This window comes from Mercenaria mercenaria, chromosome 9 (genome assembly GCF_021730395.1).
Source record: "Mercenaria mercenaria strain notata chromosome 9, MADL_Memer_1, whole genome shotgun sequence".
NCBI classification, from domain to species: domain Eukaryota; kingdom Metazoa; phylum Mollusca; class Bivalvia; order Venerida; family Veneridae; genus Mercenaria; species Mercenaria mercenaria.
Window position 1 is genome coordinate 43,731,094 of NC_069369.1, and position 16,236 is coordinate 43,747,329.

The window sequence follows — 16,236 nt, forward strand, 5'->3', positions numbered from 1 at the left end:
TTTTCATCCAAGATCTATTTTTATTTGGTTTTGGAACAAAATATGCAACATCTTTTATCATTTTTCATGTTGTAGTGCCTCGCTTAATTCCTCAAGCTCGCCTTCCAATTTTGCAGAATCTAGAAAACTTAGTTTCCTGGGATTATCTCCAACAGTACATTGTATTTATCATAGGTGTTTCATCTACATGTAAACAATTTTTATACAATTTTTCATAGTAACCTTTTTAATTATTTAAAATTTCTTTGGTGTTAGTATATTCGACATTGTTTTAATTTATAAGTTTATTAATTCTCGTTAAAAATCGCTCTTTAAAAATCACAAGAATTATTATATCTACTTCCCTATGGAAGATGTTTGAATGAATATATAAGTTTATTGATTGTTTTGTTTGTGAAGTTTCTATTTTCGAGACTGAAAAAAGTAGCTTGATGGCTTTTCTCCTAAATTTTCGTACCTGCATCCTGACCTAATCATTACACCCTCAATAACCTTATGTCTTAATGTTTCTAGTTCGTTTTTCTTTTCTTGTAGTTCATTAAATATACTTTCATTTCTATTCATAAAGTTAGCATTAATGCTATTTTCTAAAATTTGAATATCATTTTCGAGATCGTCTTCCCGTTTTTTTTTTTCTCTTTTCTGTTTTTTGGAGCAATATTTTATGGTTTTCCCTCGAAGTATAACAAAAAAAGTTTCTAGAAAAAGTTGATCATTAATATTCAACTGAATATGTTTGTTTTGAAAAGAATTTCCGTTTATAGTTTCCCCGTTATTTTCATTGGCTGCAGTCCTATGTTGTTCGATAAGATTTTCTAATGTAGTTTTAACCAACGTAATATATGTTTCATCTTTTAAAAGGAAATTATTGAACTTCCAGTAACCCTTTCCTCGTAGATTATCGTTAAACTTAAGTGTTAAGGTTATACCATTATGATCTGATCTATAACCAGGAATAATATTTGAATCTACTACTAAGTTCATAACACTATCGCTTATTAAGACGAAATCGGTATCGATTGTTTCTTTGTTGGATTCTGTCTTCTCCATGTATTTTATTTTCGTTTTGTACTCTCCAAACGTCAACAAAACCCTCATTTTCGATAAGATTAATGAAACTTTTTCTAGCTCTTTGATTAGTTATTGTGTTATAATTTTCATAGTCTAAAGCGGGATTAATTACCAGATTCCAATATCCACATATTATGTTAAAATCGTTTCCAATGTTTAATATTTTTTTGCTTGAAAAATATTCTTCTTTAAAATTCTGGTTTATCCTCATTTGGACCGTATATATTTTCCAAAGTCATCCTATGATTATAAATACAAATATCTAAAATAATATAACTTCCGTGCTCGTCTTTAAAAACGTTTTCAACTTTCTGCTCAGAATTATTTCGCAAAGTATCATTACACTCCTGCTATTACTGGTGTATGGACTGATGTAAATATCATTTCCCCCTTTCGGCTTTAACATATGTACACATTTGTTTTGTAATATGTATATCTTGCAAACATATAACATTAAATTCTTTCTTTTGAACAAAATGAAACAAATCTCTTCTTTTTTTAACATTACCTAAACCCAGACAATTCTGTGAAAATATCTTTACCTGATCATCTATGAGGTAATTGGAAAGAACATTGTATGGGATACCCACTAACATGAAAAAAATCAAACCAGCGATAGAGAATCGAGTAAAAAAATTAAAAAACAAATACAGCAATAGAAAGGATAGAAAGATGTCTATATGTATCATCACAAAAGATGTGACCCCAGAAGCGCATCTTAACATAGAAAGGATTTATTGGTGAAGGTAGGATAATAGACAAATTACCAGTCAAATTAACATACAATATATATTAGTATTGCCTGATTAACATTTAAACAGTTTAAATGTATACGCCCTTGCATATTTCAAAAAGACCTAAAATCAAGTCATTTATTTTACAATCATCATAAATATACCGTAAAACACAAAGGGCTAAATTCATATGTTACATGCAGAATATGCATACTGCATATTACTCTAGACTTCTGAATTTACTAATCGACCCAGTTATCATCGCTAGCACCTGTGTGCTTAGTCACCTGTACTATACAAACACGTGTTTAATTCAATCGAGTGTTTATGGCCATTTGATTGGCTGTCCTATTCACTCATTGCCGGTGACAACGAATGAAATCGCGTGAAATTTATTTGGTAACAATATTTCTGACCTGATCCAGAAAACTGTTGGTAAGTTGGTAATGTTAGTAGGATAGTGTAAGATACAGAAGATGTTCCAGTTCCAGAAGCTTCCCCAGTTCTTTTGCGTGCCAGGTGTAAAGCACCCATACCTGATATAAAACTAAATTACTCAGAGTAATAGATGGATTTACAACGCTATTGGTTGCCCTGATGTTTTACCTGATGTTTTGATTTTAATGCGCATGCGCTCTTTAGGTGTTGCAAAAAGACCGCTGAATAATAAGTAAACCTTCATAAAATCATCATTATATTACGAATTGTTTTGCCAAAATAAAGAAGATTTTGATCACACAATTTATTGTACAGAATGCCTTGATTAAAGATAGATGTTATTAATCATATCTTACCTGAGAAGTCGGTTTTATTCTTAATTTCGTCAGAAAGGAACAAGTGTTCCCAAATCTAAATCCACTCACAAAACAAATATAAAACTTGTTCCTTGCATTTGAAAATGTCATATTTTCTTTCAATTTGTCTGTCAAAGGACTTTTTTCTTCAACCTTTAAATAGCTGTTGTATATATTTTTCTCCGACTTGAATGACATCTATTATAAATTCTTAGGGGACGCGGCTCTTTATCACTGAAGTTTCTGTTTTAAGCAATATACCGGGAATTATTACGTAACTATTATGCAACTGACATGATAAAAACATAGGTCACCTTGGGAATTAAGACCAGAACATTGGACTTGTTTGTAATTTCAAGGATATCACCTCATTTGATCGGATCATAAAAGTAACTGAAAAATATAAGATGTCTTTAAAGTGACTTATTTTTTGCCCTTCGGTCATCAATGCCATAGACCCAAAATTGTTTGTTTCCGGTATATCCCGACCTACACTAAATTTTTGGTCCGACCCTTAATGTGTTTATGGCATTGGAGATTTTTTTTCAACTTTTAAACAAAAAGTTGCAAAACTTCACTTTTTATGCTTTAAACATGGTCAGTGGTATGAGAAGTCAACTTACTGATGCTCTAAAGGCATAACCCCACGTAGTGATCGCCCTTCGTCCGTCCGTCCACAGTATTTTGTGAACACGATAGAGACCACATTTTGCAATCGATTTTAATCAAACTTGCACACAACTTGTATTGGCATAATATCTCGGTTCCTTTTGAAAACTGGCCAGATCCCATCATGGGTTCCAGACTTATGGCCCCTTAAATGACCAAATTTGCTATTTTGGCTTGTGAACACGATAGAGACCACATTTTGCAACTGATCTTAATCAAACTTGCACACAACTTGTATTGGCATAATATCTCGGTTCCTTTCGAAAACTGGCCAGACCCCATTTGCAATTTTGGCTTTTGCATATAGAGACTACATTAATGGTTTGATTTGGTACAAACTTGTAAAATATCTTTAACAAAAATAGATCTTGGATTCCATGATGAATCCAGCAGATCGAATCATAGGTTCCGGAGTTACTGCCCCTGATTGACTCCAGAAAGAGCCAAAATCTGTTAATTTTTACCTTGTGAACATGATAGAAGTTACATTTTACAATCGATTTAAACCACACTTACATACAACTTAAGTCACAATAAGATCTCGGTTCCTTTCGAAAACCGGCTAGATTCCGTCATGGGTTCTAGAGTTACTGCCCCTGAAAGGGGCAAAGTTTCCTATTTTGGTTCTTTTAGCCATATAGAGGTTTCATTTATGCTTTGATTTGATACAAACTTGCACAGAATGTTTATCTTGATGATCTCTTGGTCAAGTTCAAAACTTTGTCATGTGAGATCAAAAACTAGGTCACTCACCAGGTGAAATCAAAGGAAAAGCTTGTTAACACCCTAGTGGTCCCATTTAAAACCCTATCTTGATGAAACTTGGTTGGAATATTTATCTTGATGATTCCTATGCCAAGTTCAAAACTGGGTCATATGGGAAAAAAACTAGGTAACCCGGTCAAGTCAAAGGAAAAGCTTGTTAACATTCTTGGGGCAAAATTTATGACCTTATATTCATGAAACTTGGTAAGAATATTTATCTTGATGATTCATAGGCCAAGTTCGAAACTGGGTCATGTGAGTTCAAAACCTAGGTCACCCGATCAAATCAAAGGAAAAGCTTGTTAACACTCTAGAGGCCATATTTATGACCCTATCTTCATGAAACTTGGTAAGAATGTTAATCGTGATGATTCCTAGGCCAGGTGAGCAACCCAGTCATGTGGGGTCAAAAACTATGTCACCACTCAAATCAAATGAAAAGCTTGTGAACACTATAGAGTCCACATTTATGACCCAATCTTTATGAAACTTGGTCAGAATGTTTATCTTGATGATTCCAAGGCCAGGTTTAACAGGTGAGCGATATAGGGTCATCATAACCCTCTTGTTTAGCATGTTACCAGAAACAATCTTTTTTAGGCCTAATTAGAAAGCTCTCTGATTAATATGTCACTTGGCGGAGCTGTTTTTGTAAATCAAAAATAAACATACCACATGATATCTAAAATTTTAAATAAAATCTGTATGTATATCCTTTGGAACTTTGATGGATACTTTCTTTTAAAACGATGTTCATATAGATATAAAAGTCGAAATTCGTAGGATCAAATCAAGGACTTACATTACAATTAGAATTTATTTACTTAAGGAAAATACCTGGTATATCTCTAATGTTTACATTCTGGATAATTTTCATATTCTTAATAATTCTTAGTAATCGAAAATGTACCGTGCGCAGAAATCATAATCCTTCAATTAATAGAATAATTATAATAGACTTGAATTCCGCAAAAAAAGGGATCATGGTCTAACGACAGATAAAGAATGTGAGTGTAGAACACCCCTCCCCGCTACAAGCCCCCTCTGACCGCTGCAGTCATCACCCTCACCACTTTAATATTGTTAAATAAAAACTTTTAAATTTGAAGAATCAATAAAAATAAAAAATATCAATTTTAAGATGATAATTATCTATTTGAATACGGAATGAATTGATCCCCATTTGGGTTTAATTGGATACAAAATCAAAGGAGGGATAGTGTGCTTCTTTGTTAAATTTAGCATGAGGGGGACTGTGGGGGACTTTATAATTGTGCGTGTGAAGCGGGAGGTGGGGGTGGGTTACATCAGTTGGAATAAATCTGTAATCTTTAGTTTTTGAATTTTTAAAATCCATACTTCAACTTCTCTTAATTAAACTTTTAATTTTTAAGTTTGACTTTTATTGATATTAGAATCTATCATGTAAGCTAATTGCGTCAGATCATGTTAAGAAATGTCCATACAAACATAAGCTTTTTTAAATTGATGGAAAATATCAATTTTTCATTAACCTAAATTTGTCGACATGAAAGATCAATATTGCTGAAAAAATAGTTTATTGCCTGTTCATTTTGAATCCCTAATCACCAGTTATGATACAACAGTTGAAGTATCTCATTTTGAGCAAGGCAGTTGTGGATGTGCAAAGATTTGCATATATTTTCATTTGTCCTGCAGTAGTAATTTATAAGAATACAGACTCGTATTGATCGAATAGATTGAAATGTGATATATAACTTTAACGTAGTTTATAGTGTGCGGTCATGTCTTTTTGTCCTACGTACAGTGCGCATGTGCAAAATTTTGCTTCCGTTGCTAAGGATCGCGCCAAGAGTAAATCCATCTATGAAAGCCAATTAAATCAATGTTTAAACCTAGGGCTACAGCAGCTTACAGAAACGTAAAAATACTTTCACTATTATCAATTCCTATAACGAGTAATACATGTATCATACGGAACATGATGTCATCACAGGGTGATCCAAGCATGCTACTCGGGTAGTGGTGGTGATGGTAGTTGTAGTGGTGGGTTGTAATGGTGGTGGTGGTTGTGGTTGTGATGATTCTGGTGGTGGTTGTAGTGTTGGTGATGGTGGTGGTGTTGTTTTGGTGGAGATGGTGGTGGTGCGCATGGTGTAGGTGGCATTGGTGGAGGTGGTGGTGAAAGAGGTGGTTGTGGTAATTCTGTTGGTAGTGGTTGTGGCAATTCTGACGGTGGTGATGATGGTTGTGGAGGCAGCGGACGGAGTACTGGCCCCGCTTTCACTAACGTTCTCAAAGTGAGAACATTCTCAGCTCAAGATTTTCTCAGAATTGTCTGAGAATTGTCTCAGCTGAGAAATTTCTCAAGTTGGCTTTCACTAAACTTTTTCTCAAGTCTTGAGATTTTTCTCAGCTGAGCCGTAATTTTTTAAGACATAAGCGGCCAAACATCCAAGGAGCCGCGTGAACTTTCCCACGAACACGAGTGCATAATTGGGGGCAGTGGATTTATTCATTTATTGAGACTAATGAAGCGTTGAGAAATGTTCATAAACAACATGTACAGTTTCGGGATATATCCAAATTGTATGTTTGTACAAAGGTATGGCAGTGTATTTTCAATATTATAATTAATCGGCTTCAAACCTGTCACTTTTGAACCAATCAAACACACAGTCGAGGGTACTACGTCATATTGCATGTGTTTTCTTTACCAAATATGGGATTAGGTAAATACAGCCATATGTTGTTACACTACGTGTGACAGTTTTATGTTATCGGGCATATGTTTATGGGAATCAGATATGCAGCCGTAAGTATACATTGTTTTGTGATTCACATATTAATTACTGCAATCAGTGTATTCATATCAATGATTGCAGGGACATAAACAGTGATAAATAGCTATGCATTCTCTACTGTACTAGTAGGCATTTCAAACTTTGAACAACACAATTTGTTCACAATACTCCCATTCTATTTTGTAGAAGATATCAAGCTTCTTTTTCAAAAGCATTTTGTCACTTCTGTCATGATTATAAATTAATTCTGTGTCTAACGTATTTCGCCAGGTACTCTGTGAGTTGAAAGTGCTGCAAACCATGTACATTTATTTGAAAATGCAAAATGAAAGTGAAAGTAGGTAGAACTGTCAAAATGAAAAAAAAATGCAATATTTCAAAAAATATATAAGTTAATTAGATTTCATTAACCAGAGTACCTAGATAAGTATGTTAGACACACAACAAAAACAAATTTAGAGAAAAAACTGTGTTTAAAAAAAAAAGATTGACATTTCTACAAGGGAGAATGTGGACATATATAGCTGCAGTTAGAGGTACATGTGTTTAAGACAAAATACAAAGTATAACTAAACAAGGTGACCTTTATAGAAAGTATCTGCTACTTGTGTATATGTGCTATGAATATTATTGGTCTGTCAGGTATAATTTCCATTTATGAAAATTTACATGAAGGGGTCTCAAAGGCTTTACATGATCCTAGTTCTACTTTTCATTTCTACTTTCACTTTCAGTTTGAAATGTGTTCCATTTTTTTTAATTACATTTTTGCAGCACTTTCACCCCCAGACTTCCTGAATAACCAATGTTATGTTAGACAATAGTATAAACATTAGTCTCACTTGAGATGCAAACTAAAGGTGTCATATATAGGCCTAGCTTATTCCTGTTATTAAATGTTGCAGGTTTGTAATATATCATAACTTGAGACAGGACTATATAAAAACTATTTTTGATATAAGCATGGTAACAAAATATATTTTTGAAACAGAAGTTTGAAAATCTGTATGACAGTATAATAGCATTTTATGATTGGAATTTCCAATCAGTATAATATATGTATATTAAAGCTTTTCCTTCTTTTTCTGAACACTTCTGTATATTGTAGATCTAAATAGAGACAGAATATAAAATTCCTCAATAAAATGCTATATGTTGTTGTTTTTTTTTTGAAAATCATTATGAAAGAAAAAGCTGTTTCAGTTGTAAGGCATCCCTGAAATGTCACAGATTTTGATAATGGTTTTAAATGTTTATTGTCAATGCATATGTTTCAAAGTATGCTATTTAGTTTTATATGTTTATATATTTTATATGTGGTTTATATAATACACACCAACACACAATTTTATTAAGATTCTTGTAGATATCAAAATTATTTTGCTAATAATTATAAGCATATGTACCCAATAACCATTGATCTTGTATACCTAAGGCTCAAACTTATTGTTTAAGATTTTCTATATTATCAAAATCTTTGTGTAATTTAAAGATTGATATTCCTTCTTATAAATGGAATAAACTATTTATTTAAACCTGGTTACAGAGCAATTTTTAGACAAACATTTTTATATAATTTATATCAGGTCACAGCCTGCTGATGAAGATCCTCAGCTTATTATACAGAGGTCAGGGTTGAGCTGTGTGCTGATTCAAAAGATGCTAATGACAGTGGATAATCCATTCTGAGTTGTTCTAGGACCATTCACCAATGTTTCAAAACACTGATGGAACTGAAGGCAGTACATGTACTGGTGTCTGGTCTGTGATTTCAAGTATAGACTGTAGTATGTATTGACTAAGTTAGTCTCAATGTTTCCTAAATTTGCAAACATTATTATAATTCAAATCATGCTAGATTTTAATTTTACTCAAAAGGAAATAAAGGAGAACAATAAATAAAATCATGCTTGCAAAATATACAGAAACCAAATTGATACCCTGAATGGAGGCACTTCATTTACAAACATTTGAAATGGATCAGTCTGATTTTGACCAAGTATTGGTTTTTGTTTGAAACTTTCACTTATGATATTTTGCATGCCTAGCTCAGAATATAAAGCACTAGACTATGAATCAAGAAAAGTTGTAAGTTTGATCCTTTGGCTATGCATGCAATATCTTTAACAGTTTGAGAGAAGAACATGTCTAAGTCATTTGTCCACCAGTGCTTACTCATTTACAATGGGAAGTTGTCTGTGAGCACAAGTCATTTCTAGTAAAGAATGCAGGAACACTTAAAAGATTAACTGAACACCATTACATGACTGAAATACTATGGCAAAATTGAATCATATTGAAACAAAAACCAAAAAAAAAAGGAAATTTTGCTCCATAAATGCATATTAACAAAAATAAAATTTGTGATAGTGTACTGTATATCACATAAAAAAAACAATTCCTTTTCAGATTGTTGTACCTCCTCCTGATGTATCTCCTTGAATACAATATATCTGCCATGTGAAAGGAACAAGCTGCAAGATATACTGTGGAAGTGGGGGCCTATGTAAAAAAAAACATTTTATTTAAAGAATATAAGAAATCTGACACTAAACTACTGAAAAGGTGCACAGGGGACATTTTTGTGTGTATAGACTTTCATCAAGATTCTGAGAAAGTTGATTTATTAAACAAAAATAGTCATATTGTGTCTTCAAAGCTGAAAAGATTAAGATCTTAGGAAAACTTAGGACTCAAGAAAAGTAATGGGGTAATGAAACTGTAGTGTTCAACATTTAAATTGTTTTTTTGTTGTTTTTTTTTCACTACATTTTGTGAAGAGGGTTCCATCACAAGATGTGACATATTGGTAAGAATGAGATATAATTTATGAAAAAAAGCATTTTGCTTTAAATGTGCAGACTTTAAGTTACATAAAAAATCAAAGCTGTAACAATAAAGCTTGATTAAAAAAAAAAACACTGTTGAAAACTAGCCAGTATGTAATTGTCACACTTTTTTGGATGCACAGGGGACACAATTAGCTATATAATTTAATATAACTTTAACCCTTAGGCCCTTGCTAAATTTCTATAATGAACTTGTCCGTTTTACAATTTGGACAGTATTATTAAGTGTTAAAAGGGGTGCTAACCAAAAGATACTGACTGAATGGCGAACAGTGCAGATCAAGATCAGACTGCACAGATGTGCAGGCTGATCATGATCTACACTTGTCGCAAAGGTAGGACCAACCGTGTACAGCATAATAAGGGTTGAGCCATTCAGCTGAAATTGTAAACATTTGTTGACTACATTGATTGGATATAATTATGTAATTTGCCCCAGAACACTTTATAAAACTGAACTGAATTAAAATAAGGTGAGAGAGAAGAAAAAGCTTAATTATTAAAGAAAAACCAATATAGCCGATAGATATACATTGTAGAAGGCATTATCTTTGTTTACATTAAATTTAAATGTGGCTGCCACCTTGTTTGTTAGAAACATAAAGACACATTAATTTCTTGTTTTCGAATTTTATTAACGGATTTATGTGTCAAAGACTGGCATATGGGTGAAAATGTTACTGAAAATATTAAATCAGTTTTTATTGATTAACTCCCTTTTTGGCTTGTGCAGTATAAAGTCATGTGCATCATTGAAAGTATATGTAGTACTTTTCTAACCAACTGATAAACATTCTATTTTTGGAAAGTTTGTTGCATAAAGTTAAAGGAGTTTTTTTTTTGTATGAAATTTACATGGTGTAGGCCTTTAAGCTGTTTACTTTAAAAACCACCTTGTATTTTTGATAATTTCTTATGTAATTAAGTCATTTCAAATGTTTTCTCTTTTAAGTGACCCTGAGTGGCAGTTCTTGTTAACTACAAAATCATCTACTATAATTATTGGTTAACTAATTATTGGAATAGTGAGCATTTTAACATTGTTTCATCACAATGCACTCCTTTATGGCAATAGGGAGGCAGTAGCACATTTAACTATTAAACTAAGTCATTTGAATGAAAACAGCCTTAGACACACCTGAAAATCAGATAAATTTAAAAATACATGCAAAGTTTTAAAAATGTTTTTGGATTTAAGTTATAACATTTTTTTTTATCTTCAGTTGGTTATAAATGCAACTGATTGTTCTTATCAACATCTGTTGTCAGGTGTGTTTCGTCCCAATTTAATTTTGTGACCCATACAGTGTTTCCAGGACTCATCAGTAAGAGAAACACCATCAACTTGAGTCAACAACATAACTTTTAACATGTGAACAGAAGTTAATTATAAACATTTTCAAAGGAACATAGTGAACTGGAACAGTAAATGAAAATTATAAAAGAAATGAAAACCTGTACACTTTGGCATTTCATAGTTCTTTTTAAAAAATCAAATTTATCTGAGAAGACAATGACAGTGAAATATAAAATTTTACTTAAAATTATTGTTGTAAATCATACTGAAATCTAACAACTTACTGGTAATATAAATTTTATCAATATCATAGAGTTAAGATTTTCTGATATTTTTGGAAAGATTTGAAAAACATTGTACTTTAAATGTTCAACCAATATTTTAGATCAAATTATGAAATGCCATATTTATTTATAAATGAATAAACTGTTGTCAACTTATAAAAATTTCTGTTAACTTTAATAAATTATTAGAACTTAAATATTTTCATTGTCTTTGTGTCCATCAGTTTTTCTGCTTATTCAACTACACCATGCTATTTGCCACTTGCTAAATGTGAAATATCTAAAGTAACTAGGTGCACAACATTGGACTGCGACTGTTTTATAAAGTAGAGGACGACTTTTATATAGCAGGGGAGTTTATTATGGTATAGGACTTGATTACCACAAAGGGGAAATTGTTTCAGCAGCTGGTTAGTTCAGTTGATAGTGCGCACACCCTGTAAACAAGGGGTCCCGGCTTTGAGCCAATCACTAACTGCTCATTTTTATCACCCCTTGATAATAACCCCCAAGTTGTGAAACGAAATTTCACAATTTTGTTGTGCGCTATTAAGTATTATTGGATTATTATTATTAAGAATAAGGACTTCTAGGGACGTTATAGTCCTGGCTTCCAAAACTCTAAATGCCGCTTTAAATTTATATATATATTTTTTTCATAGTTGCGGCTTTAAAATTCAGTATATAAACCGAGAGCGCTAAAGATCTTAAGCTAGGGACGTTACTGCACATGTCAATATATCTCGGTACGAGCGTTTGTGGTACGAAACATAGGCACAGTAAAACGTCTACTGTACTTAATAAATTTTGTCTTCAAAGTTGTGTAGCATTCAAGACGAGAAAGAAACAATTTAGAAACAGTAAAAAGGTTTGAAAATGTTGTTCTTGTGGTAAATTAATTGCTGCATGTGTTTTAAAAGCGTAAACAGTGTCCCTAGCAACAATCGGCCATTTTAGTTTTACTTGGATTACTTCCCTTGAAATTAAGAAATTACCGTCTCTGACGAAGTTTTTTGTCATTCATGTCATGCTGGTGAACTCAACGTGAAACTGGCACCGACTACGGCGGCGGCGTATATTGTATCGTCGAAAAGTCGCCATTTTGTTTCTTGAGGAAAGCTCTGAGACAGCCCAACCCTTGACTCAAGAAATCTGAGAAAAATCTCAGCGCGGAAGTTGAGATTTTACTGAGAGATTTTTAGTGCAAGCCAATCTGAGAAAAATCTCAAGCTGAGAATCAAAGTTGAGATTTTTCTCAGACTTGAGCTGAGATTTTGACTTGAGAACGTTAGTGAAAGCGGGGCCTGGCCCCGCTTTCACTAACGTTCTCAAAGTGAGGAAATTCTCAGCTCAAGATTTTCTCAGAACTGTCTGAGAATTGTCTCAGCTGAGAAATTTCTCAAGTTGGCTTTCACTAAACTTTTTCTCAAGTCTTGAGATTTTTCTCAGCTGAGCCGTAATTTTTTAAAACATAAGCGGCCAAACATCCAAGGAGCCGCGTGAACTTTCCCACAAACACGAGTGCATAGTTGGGGGCAGTGGAATTATTCATTTATTGAGACGAAACGAAGCGTTGAGAAATGTTCATAAACAACATGTACAGTTTCGGGATATATCCAAATTGTGTTTGTACAAAGGTATGGCAGTGTGTTTTCAATATTATAATTAATCAGCTTCAAACCTGTCACTTCTGAACCAATCAAACACACAGTCGAGGGTACTACGTCATATTGCATGTGTTTTCTTCACCAAAAACACAGCCTTATGTTGTTACACTACACTACGTGTGACAATTTTATGTTATCGGGCATATGTTTATGAGAATCAGATATGCAGCCGTAAGTATACAGTATATTGTTTTTTGATTCACATATTATCGATAATTACTGCAATTAGTGTATTCATATCAATAATTGCAGGGACATAAATAGCTATGCATTCTCTACTCTAGGCATTTCAAACTTGAAAACACACAATTTGTTCAAAATACTCACATTCCATTTGTAGAAGATATCAGGTTTCTTTTTCCAAAGCATTTTGTCATTGCTGTCATGATTATAAATTAATTCTATGTCTAACGTATTTCGCCAGGTACTCTGTAAGTTGAAAGTGCTGCAAACCATGTATATGTATGTTTTTGAAAATGCAAAATGAAAGTGAAAATAGGTAGAGCTGTCAAAATAAAAAAAAAATGCAATATTTCAAAAAATATAAAAGTTAATTAGATTTTTTAACCAGAGTACCTAGATAAATATGTTAGATACACAACAAAAACAAATTTAGAGAAAAAAATGTGTTTAAAAAAAAAAGATTGACATTTCTTCAAGGTAGAATGTGGACAGTTAAAGGAACATGTGTTAAAGTATACCCAAACAAGGTGACCTTTATAGAAAGTATCTGCTACTTGTGTATATGTGCTATGAATATTATTGGTCTGTCAGGTATAATTTCCATTTGTGAAAATTTACATGAGGGGGTCTCATAGGCTTTACATGATCCTAGTTCTACTTTCATTTCTGCTTTCACTTTCAGTTTGAAATGTGTTCCATTTTTTTAAATTACATTTTTGCAGCACTTTCATCCCCCCCCCCCTCCCCCCCGACTTCCTGAATAACCAATATGTTATGTTAGAAAATAGTATAAACATTAGTCTCACTTGAGATGTAAACTACAGGTGTCATATATAGGCCTAGCTTATTCCTGTTTTAAAATGTTGCAGGTTTGTAATTATATTTCATAACTTGAGACAGGACTATATAAAAACTATTTTTGACATAAGCATGGTAACAAAATATATTTTTGAAACAGAAGTTTGAAAATCTGTATGACAGTATAATAGCATTTTATGATGGGAAATTTCCAATCAGTAGAATATATATTTGTATATTAAAGCTTTTCCTTCTTTTACTGAACACTTCTCTATATTGTAGATCTAAATAGAGACAGAATATAAAATTCCTCAATAAAATGCTAATATAATTGTTTTTTTTTTTTTTTTTTTTTTTTTTTTTTTTTGAAAATCATTATGAAAGAAAAAGCTGTTTCAGTTGTAAGGCATCCCTGAAATGTCACAGATTTTGATAACAGTTTTAAATGTTTATTGTCAATGCATATGTTTCAAAGTATGCTATTTAGTTTTATATGTTTATATATTTTATATATGGTTTATATTATAATACACACCAACAGTTACACACAATTTTATAAAGATTCTTGTAGATATCAAAATTATGTTGTTGATAATTATAAGCTTATGTACACAGTAACCACTGATCCTGTATACCTAAGGCTCAAACTTAGTGTTTAAGATTTTCTGTATTATCAAAATCTTTGTGTAATTTAAAGCTTGATATTCCTTCTTATAAATGGAATAAACTATATATTTAAACCTGGTTACAGATCAATTTTCAGACAAACATTTTTATATAATTTATATCAGGTCATAGCCTGCTGATGAAGATCCTCAGCTTATTATACAGAGGTCAGGCTTGAGCTATGTGCTGATTCAAAAGATGCTAATGACAGTGGATAATCCATTCTGAGTTGTTCTAGGATCATTCACCAACGTTTCAAAACACTGATGGAATTGAAGGCAGTACATATACTGATGTCTGGCCTGTGATTTCAAGTATAGACTATAGTATGTATTGTTTAGACTAAGTTAGTCTCAATGTTTCCTAAATTTGCAAACTTTATTATAATTCAAACCATGCCAAAAATTTTAATTTTACTCAAACGGAAATAAAGGAGAACAATAAATAAAATCATGCTTGCAACATAATACAGAAACCAAATTGATACCCTGAATGGAGGCACTTCATTTACAACCATTTGAAATGGATCAGTCTGATTTTGACCAAGTACTGGTTTGGTTTGAAACTTTCACTTATGATAATTTGCATGCCTAGCTCAGAATATAAAGCACTAGACTATGAATCAAGAAAAGTTCTAAGTTTGATCCTTTGGCTATGCATGCTATGCATGCAACATCTTTAACAGTTTGAGAGAAGAATATGTCTAAGTCATTTGTCCAACATTTCTTACTCGTTTACAATGGGAAGTTGTCTGTGAGCACAAGTAATTTCTAGTAAAGAATGCAGGAACACTTAAAAGGTTAACTGAACACCATTACTGTAATTTACATGACTGAAATACTGTTGCAAAATTGAATCATATTGAAACAAAAAACAAAAAAAAAGGGAATTTTGCTCCATAAATGCATAACAAAAATAAAATTTGTGATAGTGTACTGTATATTATATGGAAAAAACAATTCCTTTTCAGATTGATGTACCTCCTCCTGATGTATCTCCATGAAAAAATATATCTGCCATGTGAAAGGAGCAAGCTGCAAGATATACTGTGGAAGTGGGGGCCTACGTAAAAAACATTTTATTTAAAGAATATAAGAAATCTGACACTAAACTACTGAAAAGGTGCACAGGGGACATTTTTGTGTGTATAGACTTTCATCAAGATTCTGAGAAAGTTGATTTATTAAACAGAAATAGTCATATTGTGTCTTCAAAGCTGAAAAAGATTAAGATCTTAGGAAACATTAGGACTCAAGAAAAGTAATGGGGTAATGAAACTGCAGTGTTCAACATTTAAATTGTTTTTTGTTTTTTTTTCACTACATTTTGTGAAGAGGGTTCCATCACAAGATGTGACATATTGGTAAGAATGAGATGTAGTTTATGCAAAAAAGTATTTTGCTTTAAATGTGTAGACTTTAAGTTACATAAAAAATCAAAGCTGTAACAATAAAGCTTGATTTAAAAAAACTAGCCAACATGTAATTGTCACACTTTCTTGGGCGCACGGGACACAATTAGCTATATAATTTAATATAACTTTAACCATTAGGCCCTTGCTAAATTTCTATAATGGACTTGTCCATTTTACAATTTGGACAGTATTATTAAGTGTTAAAAAGGGTGCTAACCAAAAGATTCTGACTGAATGGCGCACAGTGCAGATGAAGATC

At 32.4% G+C, this 16,236-nt stretch overlaps 2 long non-coding RNA genes across 3 annotated transcripts; both read left to right on the plus strand.

Annotated features, from left to right (window-relative positions):
- Positions 1–6,696: 6,696 nt before the first annotated feature.
- LOC123559041 (uncharacterized) lies at positions 6,697–11,446 on the plus strand. The gene is made up of 3 exons (XR_008372410.1): positions 6,697–6,830; positions 8,406–8,606; positions 9,229–11,446. It is a non-coding gene; the product is annotated as an uncharacterized LOC123559041 (long non-coding RNA).
- A 1,114-nt stretch (positions 11,447–12,560) lies between these two features.
- Positions 12,561–16,036, plus strand: LOC128559504 (uncharacterized). Of its 2 annotated transcripts, none has more exons than XR_008372412.1 (3): positions 12,561–12,886; positions 14,689–14,889; positions 15,534–16,036. It is a non-coding gene; the product is annotated as an uncharacterized LOC128559504 (long non-coding RNA). The 2 variants fall into 2 exon arrangements; XR_008372411.1 differs by lacking the exon at positions 12,561–12,886 and adding an exon at positions 12,947–13,087.
- The last annotated feature ends 200 nt before the right edge of the window (positions 16,037–16,236 follow it).